Source organism: Cryptomeria japonica, chromosome 11 (assembly GCF_030272615.1).
Source record: "Cryptomeria japonica chromosome 11, Sugi_1.0, whole genome shotgun sequence".
Taxonomy (NCBI): domain Eukaryota; kingdom Viridiplantae; phylum Streptophyta; class Pinopsida; order Cupressales; family Cupressaceae; genus Cryptomeria; species Cryptomeria japonica.
The window spans coordinates 428,647,402-428,664,178 of record NC_081415.1 but is presented as its reverse complement, the minus strand read 5'-3'; the positions used below and the strand labels follow the sequence as shown (position 1 = coordinate 428,664,178).

General features: G+C 36.1%; 1 non-coding gene across 1 annotated transcript; it reads right to left on the bottom strand.

Moving 5' to 3' along the window:
* Positions 1 to 748: 748 nt before the first annotated feature.
* On the bottom strand, positions 749 to 835 carry TRNAS-UGA (transfer RNA serine (anticodon UGA)). Its single transcript has one exon. It is a non-coding gene; the product is annotated as a tRNA-Ser (tRNA).
* Positions 836 to 16,777: the final 15,942 nt, after the last annotated feature.

The following is a 16,777-nucleotide window of genomic DNA, read 5'->3' as shown; positions in this document are numbered from 1 at the left end:
GTATCTGTATATGAGATTCTTTTAGTCTGGAAGTTCATCATTGGAGCAGGGTGAGCACAAAACCCCAAAAGGAGGGCTAATTCCTTGTAGCCCGTTTTAGGCCTAAAAACTGGTTTTTGTCAAATTGGGTGCACCAAAGAGGGTTGTAAAGCATAAAAACCATTAAATCCATTTGAGACAAGTTGTTCTTGCATACGTTGAACACATTTGTTGAGGTAGACTCCATAAGTTGATTGTAGCATTTGAGAAGGATCACTACACTCCAAAACGTAGAAGGCCAAAGACACCCATGGGGGTATAACTTTACACAAACTTGCAATCCAATAAAAGAAGACCTTATGAAATTAGAAAATAGATCAAGGATAGAGGGAATGAATCCCAATTTAGTGAGTAAGGTATTAGATTACTAAGCCAACAACTATGGAGTTGAAGCCCTTGAGCAACCAAGAAGTTTTTGTCTTAGGGAGGTGGAACAAGGAGAGTTGATAGGTTGTCTATAAACCTCTTCCACTCTGATTTAAGTAACAAAACCTTGAAACTAGTAAAGGACCTATCACCTAATAACATACAAGCCTATTGGGCAACCCACTTGCACTACCTCCCTATCACCTGGATTCCGGTGGTTCTTAACAGCGATGGCCATTTATTCGAGTCCTTGGTGGCACCATCCGATTTTCAAAAAGGTGAAAATTTTTGAATGATCTATGTACATGTCCCTGCAACTTGGTTTAGTTGTTCGATGAACAAAAGGAGAGAGAGGGATTTGAACCCTCGATAGTTTTTGAACTATACTGGTTTTCAAGACCAGAGCCATCAACCACTCGGCCATCTCTCCCAAATTAGCATAACTCATTTTATGCTAACAAATAATATTTGTCTATAGGGCTATTAGTTATATATATCATGATGATAAAAATAAAATTCATTCTTTTAATCCTCAATATAATAGTGAATATAAGCTCTTACATTTTGACATACATGACTCCTTCTGGGACACGGAAAAAAGTGTCGACTGAATCGTCCAGGGTAGCCACATGCGGATATCGCTTGAAAATCATCCTAGGACGGTCCTTGACCTCAACTACAGTCAAATTCGCAAAAAGAATAGGTACAAATGATGATCCCACTTTCATGATTGAAGATAAATACCTATGAATCGTTGCCAATGAGAAATCCAAAAGACCTCTTCCAATCGTAGGTGAAATCGCTCAAGGTGATATCAATCACTCTGATTCGCCTTCGACTTCCTCTGAATTGCTCTGAATTGTTGTGAATTCAAAGTGATCAGAAATGAAGTGAATTCAACCTTTTGTCCTCCAAGAAACCCTAATATTTCATTGACATCAATGACTTCCGATGGAAGATATCGGATCTTGATAAAAAATCTCCATGTCGAATAAGCATCTCCAATGTTTGGAACATCTTCCAGAACCTCTGCCCAGGGCATATGCAGCATCTTCATGAATTTTTCCTACCCCTAAGGCATCTGCCTCAGTTATTGGATGAGCTTCCTACTAGTGCAGGAGCAACCTCCTCTGCCAAATAAGTAATCGGTGCCTTACCATCTGTAGATTGATCTTCAGTCTTCCTAACCCATCTTTGGGTATCATCTTGCCAGATTTCATTAGCCTTTTCTTTCCCTTTCTCATTTGATCCTCTATTACCAACTGGTGGATTTCTGCTTCTACAAAATTTAGCAATATGTCCAACCTCATTACATGCATAACATGTAACATTGTTCTTTTGAATTGCTTTGCTAAAACTAGTATAATTGCTTGACCTGCACTGATTAGCCATATGTCCAAATTTTCCCCACGCATAACACTTAACATTCATTATGCAATATTTGTCTTATGTCCATACTTATTACATTTAGAACATTGACCGAGAGCAAAATCAAGGTTCTGATTTAGAACATTGACACTTAACTCATCTAGTTGTGTTGAACTAATATTGAATTTTTCTTTATACTCACTTGCAATAGTCAGATAATCTCTTAGAATTATCATTTGTCTCTCAAGCTCTTGTTCATTACTCTGAGATTGTACTAAATCAGTTCTCAACATATCATTCTCATGAACCAACCTACCACATTCTTTAGATTTTTTCTTCAAAGATACAGCAAGATTTTCTTCCTTTTTCTTTCGATCTTCAATCTCCTTAGACATCCTCATAGTTATAGCTTGCATTTCATTTCTCATAACCATGTTCTCCTGACTTAGCTTTTGACACTATTCATTAAGTGCACCTTTCTGTTCATCATCCTTATTCTGCAAAAGTTCCTTCCTCCTAGCCTGAATAGATGACAGCCTCTCTTGTAGGACAAGAATGAATTCCTGAGCAGAATTCAATTCATTTTGTAGCTTCAAGTTCTTCATCCTTTCAGTATCATAATCTGCAAGTTCCACCTCAAGTTGCTTTTCCAAACTCATATCCATGGATTCTCGATTTAGAATCTTCCTCAAGCTATTAAACTTCCTCTGAGGCACAAGGCTTTGATACCAATTGTTGGAATCCAAGAACACTGAGAGGGGGGGTGAATCAATGTTCTACCAGAATGATCAATTTTAACCTTATTAAAACATGCATACACCAATCAATATACCGGTACATATAGAATTAAAAGAAGTAAAGCAACCAATAAGCTAATCACATAAATAAATACCATAACACACAGAATTATACATGGAAAACCTCAAAGAGGAAAAACCACAGTGGGATTTGTGACCCACAATATCAATCCACTAGCCATATGAAGAGATATTACAAATTATAGGGGCCTCCGCTTGCAGAAAGGCTTACAGCTTAGAGCACACTTCTCAATCACAAAAAGGAGCCTCACTGACTACATACAAATCCAGACTACAATCCAGAGAAATGATTGAACTGCAAAGATAGCATCTCCTATGCCTGAATACAGTTCCAGTTAAGCTCTGTTTGTTCTGATCTGAAACCCTTAACCCTATACCAGAATACCCCTTACATAAATATCCTCACATACATTATCTCTCTCATATATTTCACATTACATAACATTATCATATTCTCCTATCCATCCATATTTCAAAATGATCTAACCAACTGACCTATATAGCCTTTACAATTTATCATGCCTTATGTTGGCTTACAAAGATAATTATAATATCAATATACATGTCGGCTAGATAACATAAATAAATGAATATCAAAAAAAATTGCTGATGTTGGATCCAAAAGATGTCAGCCTCCAATACCGATAACCTGATTCTAAACCATGTCAGCCTGCATTTCCGATAACCAAACTACAATCCAGACTACAATCCAAAGAAATGATTGAACTGCAAAGATAGCATCTCCTATGCCTGAATACAGTTCCGGTTAAGCTCTGTTTGTTCTGATCTGAAACCCTTAACCCTATACCAGAATACCCCTTACATAAATATCCTCACATACATGATCTCTCTCATATATTTCACATTACATAACATTATCATATTCTCCTATCCATCCATATTTCAAAATGATCTAACCAACTGACCTATATAGCCTTTACAATTTATCATGCCTTATGTTGGCTTACAAAGATAATTATAATATCAATATACATGTCGGCTAGATAACATAAATACATGAATATCAAAAACAATTGCTGATGTCGGATCCAAAAGATGTCAACCTCCAATACCGATAACCTGATTATAAACCATGTCAGCCTGCATTTTCGATAACCAAACTACAATCCAGACTACAATCCAGAGAAATGATTGAACTGCAAAGATAGCATCTCCTATGCCTAAATACAGTTCTGGTTAAGCTCTGTTTGTTCTGATCTGAAACCCTTAACCCTATACCAGAATACCCCTTACATAAATATCCTCACATACATGATCTCTCTCATATATTTCACATTACATAACATTATCATATTCTCCTATCCATCCATATTTCAAAATGATCTAACCAACTGACCTATATAGCCTTTACAATTTATCATGCCTTATGTTGGCTTACAAAGATAATTATAATATCAATATACATGTCGGCTAGATAACATATATACATGAATATCAAAAACAATTGCTGATGTCGGATCCAAAAGATGTTAGCCTCCAATACCGATAACCTGATTCTAAACCATGTCAGCCTGCATTTCCGATAACCAAAGATTTATATCCAACCTGTCGGTGTCAGTGTCAGTGAAGTGTCTGTGAAGTGCCTATCGGTACACAACTAACCCAAAATATGAAGCCAAAATAAATTACCATGTTGCCATGAATGACAACATAGTGAAACCAACCAATTGAGTGTCAATTGCCAACAGGTAAATCATTAGGAGGAATGAAAAATATCATCTAGGGCATAGGAGCTATAGGAATAGGAGTCACATTCCCACTCATTGGAATCAGTTTCTTTAAGGTCTTCCTCAAGTGTCTTTTCATCGTCAGAAGTGTGTCCCTTTTCACATAAGGTCAACTTAACATTGGAGGTAACAATTCATAATGGTTTAAATCCTAGTCCTCTGGTGTGATGTCGCTCTTTTGGTTGAACGGGTTCTATAATTCCTTGCTTGTTTGGGCCAAGACCACTATGTCTATCATAGCCTTTCTTTTGCATGATATCCTTTACCATAGTTTTCAATAGGAAATAGTAAATGTGGGACATCTTCTTCATCTCTGTAAAGCCATTTTGATACATCCTCTTCAATTTTCTCTTCATTCTGGTCTCCCCATTTTGTGAAAGTAGCAGGAGGTTGATACTAAATTATAACCTTGGGTACTTTTTGCAAAGGATGTGGCTTTCCATAGTAATTAGGGGAAGTAAGTAGTTTTCCAATGTGGAATGATTGCACCATAGTGTATTCCCCACATCCTTGATCTTTAACATTGAGTTTTCCTTTCAATAATTTAGCTAGTGTTTAAAGATCCATGTTTTGAGAAGTGTCATTGGATGACAAAGATTCTATGTTTACTAGTACTTGTTGTTCAGGAGTTCCTTTCAAATTGGCACAAAATTGGAAGGGATTTGGATCTCCAAGGATAGTGATTTATGTTTCATTATAAGGGAATGTTAGGCACCAATGATAAGTAGATGGAACTGATTTCAATGCATGTATCTAGAGACGGCCAAGAATAATGTTGTAGGGTAGATCTAGGTCTAGGACCTGCGGTGTTATACTTTCAGTGGCAGGTCCAACTCGGATAGGTAGCACAATGACACCCTTTGAAAGCCTTTCTGCATCATCATAAGATTTGATATTTATTTTCTTTAAAGGATCAATGTCACTTTCAAAGTAGATGAGAGCTATGATAACTCTTAATGTACAAATGTTCAATCTTGCTCCACCATCTATAAAGACTCATCTTGTTTTATAGTTATGAATGAATATTTCTAAATATAATGGATCATTGTGATTAGACTTATTATGAGGGAAATCATTTTCAATAAAATAACTAAGCTTGAGGGAGCAATAAGTCATATCATGGTCTGAAACTAGTCAACATTTATGTCAGTAGGAACTATGGATTCTTGTAATGCTTTGTCAAGGATATACACAACAAATCAAGGATAGAGGTTTGCACTAGTGTTTTTCCTAACTGATCAAGGATATTATACTACCTAGTGACTTGTGATGTAGAAGGAGCTCCTTGCAAAACAACCTTAGATCGTCAAGTAGTTACCGCACATTGGTAACTTGGATCCTTGATTCTTATGGTAGATACATGACTATCTAACATTTAGAGACAACTGATTGTATATTGATGGGAAGCACTGATGTAATTATCATTGCCTTTTGAGTCAAGATTAGATGGAGAGGCCTTTCCTTTATCATGATTGAGTAACAGGGTCTTGAATATGGTGCGATCTATCTTTGAGGAAGCTGCCAAACAATCTATCTCAACCAAACCTTGGTCAATCAATTTTTGTATAAGATGTTTCATTGAAAATGAGAAGGGGTTTTGTGTCCCTTTGTTTAGTGATATTTACAATACTGGCTATCATCCCACCACCCAGGTTTTACTACTAATTCATTTATATTCTCAGGTAGTTGCACAAGGTTTGATTGAAGCAATTATTTCAATACAGATTCAATAGGTTCCGTCAATGTTGTGATCTATTGAGGCGGTGTGTCTTTATTTCTAGAAGGTCTTTGTTGTTGGTTTTGTTGCATAGTATTGGCTTCTTGATTTTGTTGTTGAATTGGTATGTTGTTTTGAGTTTGTTGTTGAGGTTGATTATTTGTTCAGGTACTTAGTGGTATGGCCCCTTGGAGGGTAACTTTTGTTTGTGCATTGTTTATTGTCCTTGCATCCACAACACCATCATTAGTAACATTCTTGTTTCTAGACCAAAATTTGCTCTTATCATTGGAAGTGCTAGGGTTGTTGTTATCTTTAAAGATTTTGATAATCTCCTTTTGTATAAGAGCTTTCTCTATGTTCATCCCTTTCTTGACAAGTTTATTGATGGTGTTAGGACTTTTGATATTTAATTCATACATTAATTTTTGTACTAGATTTTTGATAAACAGGTTGACTTGTTGTTCCTCAAGGATGTCAAATGAACATTGGTTGACTAAGTTTCACCATATTTGTATAAATGTCATGAAGGATTCTCCTATTTTTATTTAGTAGTACAAAGGTCAATCATGGTGACTTTATTATCAATATTGAAGGAAAAGTGACAAATGAATTTCTCAGCTAATTCATTCCATGACTTGATGTTACTAGGTAGTCAGGCATACCAATCCATCGCTTGTCCTAATAGACATTGCGAAAACAGATGCATGAGATATGTGTTGTCGTAGTTTCCATACAAGATGCGTATAATTATTTGATATGATATTTTGGGTCTCCTTTTCCTCTACATTTGTCAAATTTAGGTACATTGAAGTTTTTGGGGAAAGGAGGCATGTACAAACTTCTATCAAAGGGATTAGTAAATAAGTCATGTGGCGTGTAACTTATTTTAATCCCTCTTATCTATAATGCTTCAACTTGTTTGTATAGTCTTTATATATTTTGTGTCATCACATCAAAAGGTCCTTGTCTAGGAGGTTCATCTCCATTCCTGCATGACCTTGTTGTATGTATATTGTTCCTCTTAGTGGATATTGTTCTTGATATTTAGGAATAGTGGATCGAGGTGTACTTTCTATTGGTGTGTCTTGGTATGGGTCCCCATATTGTGTTGCAGTGGTGTCTTGGTATTGATCTTGTTGTTGTAGTTGTTGATATTGCATTATAGAGTAAACTTGGGGTTGATATTAAATGTTGGATTGTTTTTGAGGTTGAAGTTGATTGTTTGGTTGTGTCTGAGGTTGAAATTGCTGCATTTGTTGGTTGGGTTGTTGTTGAGCTCGAATGTTAACAAAGGATGACATTATTGTTCTGTGTGTTGTTGTTGTTGTGCTACTAGTATTTTTTGTTGAGTTCCTGATTGAGTCATTTGTTGCTGAAATCGGGAAACTTGTGGCATCTATGGTTGATATTGTGGCACATATTGTTGTTGTTGTTGTTTTAGGTTTAGTTGATATGGTTGGATGATTGGTTGTTGTTGTGTCACTTGTTGTGTTGGTACAACATTTTGATAATCTTGGGGTTGTTGAGGTTGATATTGGGTACTAACTTGCATGGTTGGTTGCATCTATTGTTGATATTGTGTAACAGCTTGTTGCTCTTGAATAGTCAATTATGTGTATCCTAATCCCCCAAGCAGGTTGTCAAGCACTTCTATTTTTCACTTTTGATATTTAGAGGGCTTGGATTTTGACATCATATTTACACCCTCTTGAGGTAGAATGTTGCTTGGTTGGCCGTGTTGTGTATTGGGGTTGATTCGCAACATGGAAGTGGGTATGTCAACTTATGGTGCGATAGTTTCTTGTCTACGAGATTGTGTTTGCATCTAATCTACTTGGATAATTGCAGTTGCTTTAGAAGAGGTTGCTTGCATGAGGGAAGCATTTTGTTGCATTTGTGTATTCTTGTTCAAGGGTGGTATATATAACATTCCTATTGTATACGTAACCACTTCTTGGGTCATGGGTTATTGTAGACTTGCTTGAAGGATATTTGATGTTGGAGGTTGAATAGTGCTTACTAAGATTCCCATCATTACCTATGATACCAACACCTTGTACATATCCCTTTGATTTGTCGATAATGTGGTACTAAATAACAGGTTATTGAATTTTTTGAAATTATGTTTTTGAGGAAATTTGCACAATTAATTTCTTGTGAGGTCTTTTCCCTAAGTCTTCCTTTGTTTTTTCCTATGTCATCATATGTCTTGGGGTTTGATTTGTTTGCTGTGGGAGGTTTTTTGAGTTTTTTGTTGGACATGGTGTGCCTTTTCTCGCATTCTAAGTTGGGACTCAAGTTCTCCTAATGTGACTTGGTATTCAAGTGTGGATGCCAGTTTTTCTTTAAGTTGACTGAAAAACCGCAATGGGTCTTTGAAAATCAATTGGTCTAGAGTTTCAACGATTTATAGCTTTGTCAATTTGTTTTTGTGATACTTTAGGTAAGGATAAATGGCTCTCCTATGAGTACTTTGAATCGAATGATGCATTTGATTGCACATTTACATTTAAGGATGGTTTGGATATAACATAACTAAAGTCTTGGTATAAAATTGGTTCCATTCCTGAAAAATAGTCCTAGTTGGACATAGCCTTGGGTTGATGGGTCTAATTCTAGACTTGGTGGTAGATTGATTAGTGTTGTCAATGGAATATTTTCTTCTCCTAGTTTCACTATTTAAGAATTAGGTTCTAACCCTAATTGAGTCATGTTAAATTGAGATTGCGGCTTCAAACCTATTTCTGGATTGAAAATTGGTTGCATAATATTTCCTAATTGTGTTGAATGTGATTAGGATCATCTCAATGGTGTCTCTTCCATTGTTTCTAATTGTTTTCTAGAAATTAGAGAACATGTCTCAACCATATGCACTATGAATTATGCTAATGTTTTTATTTTGTATTTTGTATTTTGGATGCAACTAAATGATATAACCTATGTTTTTGTATTTTTTAAGATTTAGGGAGAAAATATGGATGAATGCACCTAATGTTTTTGTTTTGTAAAATTTTGGGAAAATGAGCAAGATTAAAATTAAGTATAATGAATATATGTTTTTGTTTTTTTGTGGAATTTTGGGATCTTTGAGATGACAAACCTAAAGATATGACCTTGAGAAATTGTAACGAAGTCGAGACATTTGAAAGACAAAAGGACAAGATTATGATAACGTTGTGCCCACAACTAGATTAATGAGCTAGGGTTTTGACCTGATAGTGATTGATAGTGAACTAGAATTTTGACAAGGTGGTGACTTCTTTTACAACAACACAAGGTTTGATCTTAACATTTGACGTTCCTTGGATTTTCAAAAATCTAATTATATGGTCTTTAAGTGAAAAATAAAAATTGATACTAAAGAAATGATGTGATCTAAAATGAGGATAGTAATGCTAATTAAAGGTGATAATGGGGATAATGCAAAGATGAATCTAAGACAAGGGAAAAATTATGAAGTCTATCTTAAGATGATTTGCACCAAATGAATCTAGGACTTGGGATATATGATGGTTATACAAGTTTTCTCTAGAAATGACTTTGAGGATGAAGCTAAGATTTAAAACTTAGGATATGGACAACAATGCAAGCTATTATGAAATGATTTTTCTAAGGACCTAAGATTTATCTAGAATTAGGATTTTGACAACCGTGCAAGCTATTATGAAATGATATGAAGTAAATGGAAATGGACCTAATACTTATGCAAAGCTTATGATATGAGACAATATGATAATGACGCTAGGATGAAAGATAATGACAAATATGCAAATCTATAGTGGAAATTGTAGACACCTAAATTGATTGATCTAATTAATTGAATTTAGCTATCATGAACACTTTTAAATTAAATAATTACACATTATTTAATTAATTAGTGTTCCCTCCTACCTAATTAATTTTATTAATTAGGCTATAAACATCTTTTAATTAATTGCTTGATGGCCATAAATCATTTAGTTAATTAAATGAGCCACCCTTATTCTATTAAATAAATTAAATACATGATTTGATTATTTAATTCACTTTCGTTATTTTCCTCTAATTATAAAATTAATTAATTTAATTTAATTATCCTATTTCTCCACATGTCTCCTAACCTAAACCCTCTTCTAACCCTTCTTCTAACCTAACCCACTATTGATGAGTGGTTCATCCTTATACTTTTAATCATACTTTATGGTTTCAACTTTTAATGATTTGTGAACTAATATGCTTGGCAGTATTCTTATAACATGCATATTTACTCATTTTTCTATTATATTCTGGTTATTAGAAGTAAAATTAGAAATGATATCTTTTGGTCAAATGTTTTAATTTTTGTTTGATTTACATGAATGAATGCCATAATAATCAGAATTATGTCACTTTGTTATGTTTTGTCTTCATAAATGTATTTTTGAATATGTTTTAAGAGAAAAAGCAAACTAAGTAGACAACTCCAATTCAGTTGCCACATGGATGATGACAGTTTTTGAGTTTTCCAGATAGAATATCCTCTTGATCTTCCATGTGTCTATTCCATCGGCTGTCTATAGAACTTTAACTTTCTTCTGAAGTTTGTTAGTTTGATATTAAGTTTTCTCTAGTTTGGTTTTGTAATCGTTACTATGTTTTAAGTGGGTAACCATAGTTTGAATTTGAATAAAGGATATATATAAATATCCCATTGAGTTTTGTAGAATGTAATAGGAAATTAATCTGTAAGTTAGCAAATAGTAGAGTCTCGTATTTTGTAACCAACAAGTTTGTTTTACTTCCTGTTGGGAGTACATTTCAATGAAAATCAGAAGTTGATCTAAGAACTCTTGTGTTTCGGATCCCACTAGAGGAAGAGCAGGGCCCGCTCGACTGAAGGGAGGTGATCCTTGTGTTATTTATTTTACATGTTCAATTATGAGCTTTGAAATTGATTTCATATTGTTCAATTTGCATGATGATGTAGTTTGATTAGATTAAGTATTTGATTCCAGAAGTTGTAGTTATTTATTTCTCATGAAGATATTGTTTCATTAGGTGAATGTTAAAGAATTTTTAGTTTTCCATCTTCATTTAATTTATTTCCAGTAATCTCATTTTGTTTTCATGGTAGTTTGAAAGATGATGAATTTGGGATTAAGAAAAGAACAAAAACATTCTTAGATTAACTCATGGAATTTAGTTGATTTAATGTTTGTTAAAATAGATTTCAATTCTTCCAATTATAATATAGGTTTTATTTCTTGCAAGTGTAAAATAGATTCATTTTCCAGCATTCAGTCATAGATTTTATTTCGTAGGAAATTAGGAGTTATTTCAGTTTTGATTAGATAATTCCATGATTAAATCTCAATTCTATCCTATTTGAACTCTTGATATCAAATCTGAACTCTCATTAGGATAATTTGGTTTCAATAGTTTAAATTTGCGAAGTATTTTCTAGTTTTAAAACTCAGTCACAAAAGATAGCTCTAGATAGCTATTGATAGCTCTAGACGAAGGATGATCCAACACCAGACACTATTTTATAGTGCGAAAACCCCCAAAATTGAAACTCTCCTTATTGCAGACATCTTTCAGAAACACCCTAGATTCATAATGAAAAGAATTTAAATGGTGCAAATTGTGACATCAACGACCTTGCACACCATTTTTGGCACCATTGTTAGGGACCCTTAAAAGATGTGGCTATTGAAGTTAGAACCTTAGTGTTGATAAGGAAGATTCAAGCAGTTGATGAGAAGATCTAGAGATCAATTTGGAAGATTCCTTCCAAGACATTATAATCTTGGTCGGCTCCAGGAAGAACAACAAAATGAGATAGAACAAGTTGAACAATTTGAACAACAACAACAAAATGAAATGGGTGATAGAGCGGAAGCTAAAGATCCTCCACCTAATAGGATGTTCTCGTATCCTATTAACTTGAATATAGGGGATCATGAACCTCCTATGAAAAAAATTTCACCCTCGGTATTACCAACTTTTAGAGGAAAAACTTCTGAAGATCCTTATCAGTTTCTATTTGAGTTCAAAGTCATATGTCAAACATATGACTATACATCTGATAATCAAAAGTTGAAGTTATTTCCTTGTACTTTAAAGGAATCAGCATTAAGATGGTTTATGAGTTTATGAGTTGGTTCTATCTAAACTTGGCCTAATATGGAAACAGTATTCTTGGACAAGTACCAAGATTATTGTCGAGTAAGAGATAGGAAGGATGAATTGTTTCGAATCAAGCAATTAGAAGATGAGAGTTCTAAGCATTGTGCTGATATATTAATGTTTGTATACAAAAGATGTTCTGAAGGACTCAATGATGGCATCGATCGAACAATTTTCTTACAAAGAGTTGATGATGAATCAAAGGAACCTTTAAACTTAATGGGGAAAGGAGATATTAATAAAATTACTTTAGAGGATGTAGCTAGGAAATTCGGAATCATCAAAGCAAGTAGAAATTTTAGCCTAGTTCAATCATGAAAACTCAATTGCAATGACCAATCCTAATTACACTCAATGAAAACATGAAAACAAGACATTCAAGATTGAAAACTAAGCAAACCAAATGCAGATGTCTTCTTCATGTGGCTCCATTGTCCTTCTTTCTCCTTCAAATAGCTTTTGTTTGTGGATCTCACCTCCAAGTGCATAAACCTAATGTGAAAGCAAGATTGACAAGTAGCGCAAGAATACTACAAGCGTGATTGATTCGACTAGGGATCAGGGACCTTGATTGAAGAAATTCATCCAATTTATAGACAAATTGGAGAAAAGACAAGATTAGCATGAAGAGATTTGAAAGGAAATTTCAAATCAAAAATGACAATTATGACAAATTATGACAAATTGACACTTTCTATGCAAGATTGATTGATTGTCAATTATGACAAATTACTATGTCAAAATTGATTGATTGTCAATTATGACAAATTATGACAAATTTGCTATGTCATTCCCATGAAATTAGGAGAAATATAGGAGAAAATTGAAATTAGATGAATTAGAAATTAGAAAATTAGAAAATGAGGAAATTAGGAATTAGGAAAATTAGAAAATGAGGAAATTAGGAATTAAGTGAATTAATTAACAATTTTTCATTTATCAATTAGTTCACAAAAGAGGGAGGAATTAGTTAGCCAATTAAATGAACATTTAATTATGACGAGAAGACTTAGGATAAATAAACTATTTAACCTAGAGAGAAAATGGAGAGAAAATGACAAACAAGGTTAAATGAATAAATCATGAAACCCTAGAAGATGAATTAGAAAATGCAAGAATGACAATTAGGTCCTGATTGAAGGATCGATTTGATCATGATTCTGACTTGATAAAAAACCAATGCTAATAAATGATTTGATTGACAAGTGCGCCAATTGATGAGGAACAATGACTAATTGATCCAAATTGACATGATTGAGAAGGACGACCATCGATGTCAAATCGATCGCAAAATGACAAGATTGAAAATGACAACGATCGATGACAAATCGATCGCAAGTCGACAAGATTGAAAATGACAACGATCAATGACAAATAGATCACAAGTTGACAAGATTGAAAAGAGGACAAAACCCTAATTAGGATTGATGATGTCCAAAATGATGACAAATGAACACGCACATTGATGCGACAGGATAAAATTGACCAAAATCATGACTGGAGATTGTTGTCGACAAGACCAAATTCGAAAGCCAGACAAATGAAGAATGCAGAAGAAGGACTCGATGCTCGCAAATGATAAAGACCAAGTGCGCAACATAGGAGAAATGTTAATGCGACGCAAAAACCCTAAAATAAGGCAATGCGCAAATGTTAAAGTATGATTCCACAAGCGTTGACTAGTTTTAGATGTCTACATTTTGCCCCTCTTTGAGACAATGCGATTTTAAGCATTGTTTCAAAGAACAATAATGAAAATGCCCCAGATACTGACAATGACATGTGCATGCCCCCTCGAGGAATTGGTCGAATACATCAAGGAAAGAGGCCAATTGATCAATAAGAATGATAGAAAATGATAGGATCAACCAGCCTGACAATCAAAGATCGGATGCATGAAGGACAAGCAAATGATGGTGCAAAAGACTGTGACCAACATAAGATGGAGAGAGTGCACGTCCATCTATGCACTGACAAAGATCTATAAATGAGACAAAGAGAGTGAAAAGAGCTCATTTGTACTAGCCAAAGAGGAGAATTTATTGCTCTAGAAAAGGATACTTGTAGAGAGATGGTGAACATTCCAATGGCAGATCACCTCGGAGAATGTGTATGCACGTATAGATGACTGAATGACATGGGAGCAGCGGTATGTGTCTCAAAAACCCATATTGTCAATTTTATGAATTTGACTTGCTTGCGGGACATTGTGAGGCCCACAGGGAATGCAGAAACTAACTTCTGTGCCTGTGTGAGCGCATCCTACGCTTGTGTAGGGTATCCTGTGCTTGTGTAGGGTACACAAGTGCAAGTCAATGCAACACAGGTGCAGGATACAGCACACAGGCGCAGTTGTTCACTGGGAACTCAATTTTGGTCAAAAACAATATGCGAATGATCCAAAAAGGGGGGATAAGAATAGGATAGGTCAAAATAGATTAGAAACACCTTGATTTGGACATGAAACAAGGAAATGTAGCACGTAGGAGCAAACCCTAAAACTGACAAAATGTGCCCCAATTGTGATGCAGAGTCGACAGTATCTGTTGATCACGCAGGAGAACTGACCTGACTGCTTCATGTTATGACATAGACTCAGGAGCACAGATAGAGATACATTAGCAGGACTTGGAATATACTATATCACATTCATGCCCAAGATTAGGGCAAACATAGGACTACTTACCGCATTGGCAGAGCAATGGCATTCAGAGACCTCCTCATTCCATCTGGCGATTGGAGAGGCGACTGTGACACTAGAGGATGTATGGTGTATCCTCCGCATTTTGAATCATGGGGAGATGATAGAGTATGACCCAGTGATAGGGAGAGATGCTTTGTGTAGATTATTTGAGTGTGACGTAGATGATCTGGATATCGTAGAGAGGGAGATCGACTGGGAGACCATGGCATCAAAGTATGATCGACGATATGTGGTGATAGCCATGGTTATAGCATGCCTACTAGTAGGAGATAGACGAGGACATCGATTCCCTATTGGATGGGGAAGAGTGCTAGAGCGGATGGCAATAGAGGGGACTGTGTACGCATGGGGACCATGTGTACTATGCTATATTTTCAGCTGCATCAGATAGCATATTAGGGAGTGCAGACTTTGAGCTGTGGAGTCACACTGTTACAAGTATGGGCATTTGAGCACATAGCCATATGTCGATCGATTGCAGAGAGACAAGTATTACCACATCGACCATATGTGTACAGCTATGGGGGAGCACTGAGACAGGGTCCTTTTGGATACATATTGTATTGGCGACACGAGCTAGACAGATTGAGAGAGTTCACATGGAGGCCATATCTTGATTGCCCTAAATGGTCAGATGATAGTGATGAGCTACTGTATTGTAGACAGGAGAGATACCTAATTGGGTGACTAGTGAATCGCCAGAGAGTGATTGAGATGTACCTGCCAAAGAGAGTCAGACGATAGTTTGGAGAGAGGCAGGACGTACCTAGAGGGACTGCACACTTTGCCCGATCTCACAGAGAGATGAGTCAGTGGGGGAGGATGATTCAGCCACACATAGCATATGTTGACTTCACATAGCTACAGCAGAGACAGTGGGATTGGAGATTAGATGTGGTGGACGCTGGGACAATAGAGGAGTATGAGCGATGGTTTGCACGATGACAACTAGTGCCATTGACAGATCCTGATATTCCAGTACCTAGGAGACAGGAGGACTTCCCACTTACTGGAGAGGAGGAGGGAGATGATGAGGATGAGGAGGATGAGGGTGGAGATGAGGATGAGGGGGATGATGAGGATAGAGATGATGAGGATGAAGATTATGAGCTAGATTCAGGAGATCAAGAGTCATTGCAAGATATACCCATAGAGTTGGAGACAGCTAGCATAGAGGAGATGGAGATGTGTAGGGCTACCATAGCGAGTCAGCATGATCACATTGTGACATTAGAGAGACAGAATGCTATCTTGAGGACAAAGCAGGATCAGTTCCGAGAGGAGATAGCCAGACTCACAGTGGCTCGAGATACAGCAATAGCGCAGGCACAGTGAGAAGAACAGAGAGTCACTGAGTATATTGGGTCGATTAGGGATGTCAGTGCACATGAGATGGCACAGATGTTGGTAGAGACCGAAGAGGAGATACACCATTGGAGGACATTATACGAGAGTGCAGTTCCACCAGAGCAGAGAGCAACATCATATCGGGCACGATCGAGGATAGAGAGCAGGGCACGCTCTCGGAGGTCGTTGAGCAGCATGGAGGTGAGTGGACCTATGAGACCACCACAGCCAGGACCAGGAGGGACATCATCTCTGAGACATGGTAGGGATGAGGAGGACAGAGGGAGCACCCAGTGACAGAGGCACGTACTCCTTATGACAGACAGATATAGTTTAACATTATGTAGTCAGCCTGTGGGCCATACTGAGGACAGACAATCCAATTTTGTACTCCAATATTATTGTGATATAGGATATGATATGCATCAATATGATGGGATGCAATATGTTATGACTTATAGTTATTTTCCATGTATGGATAGCTGATGCACTGTTTGACGTAACATTGTGGAACATGTGT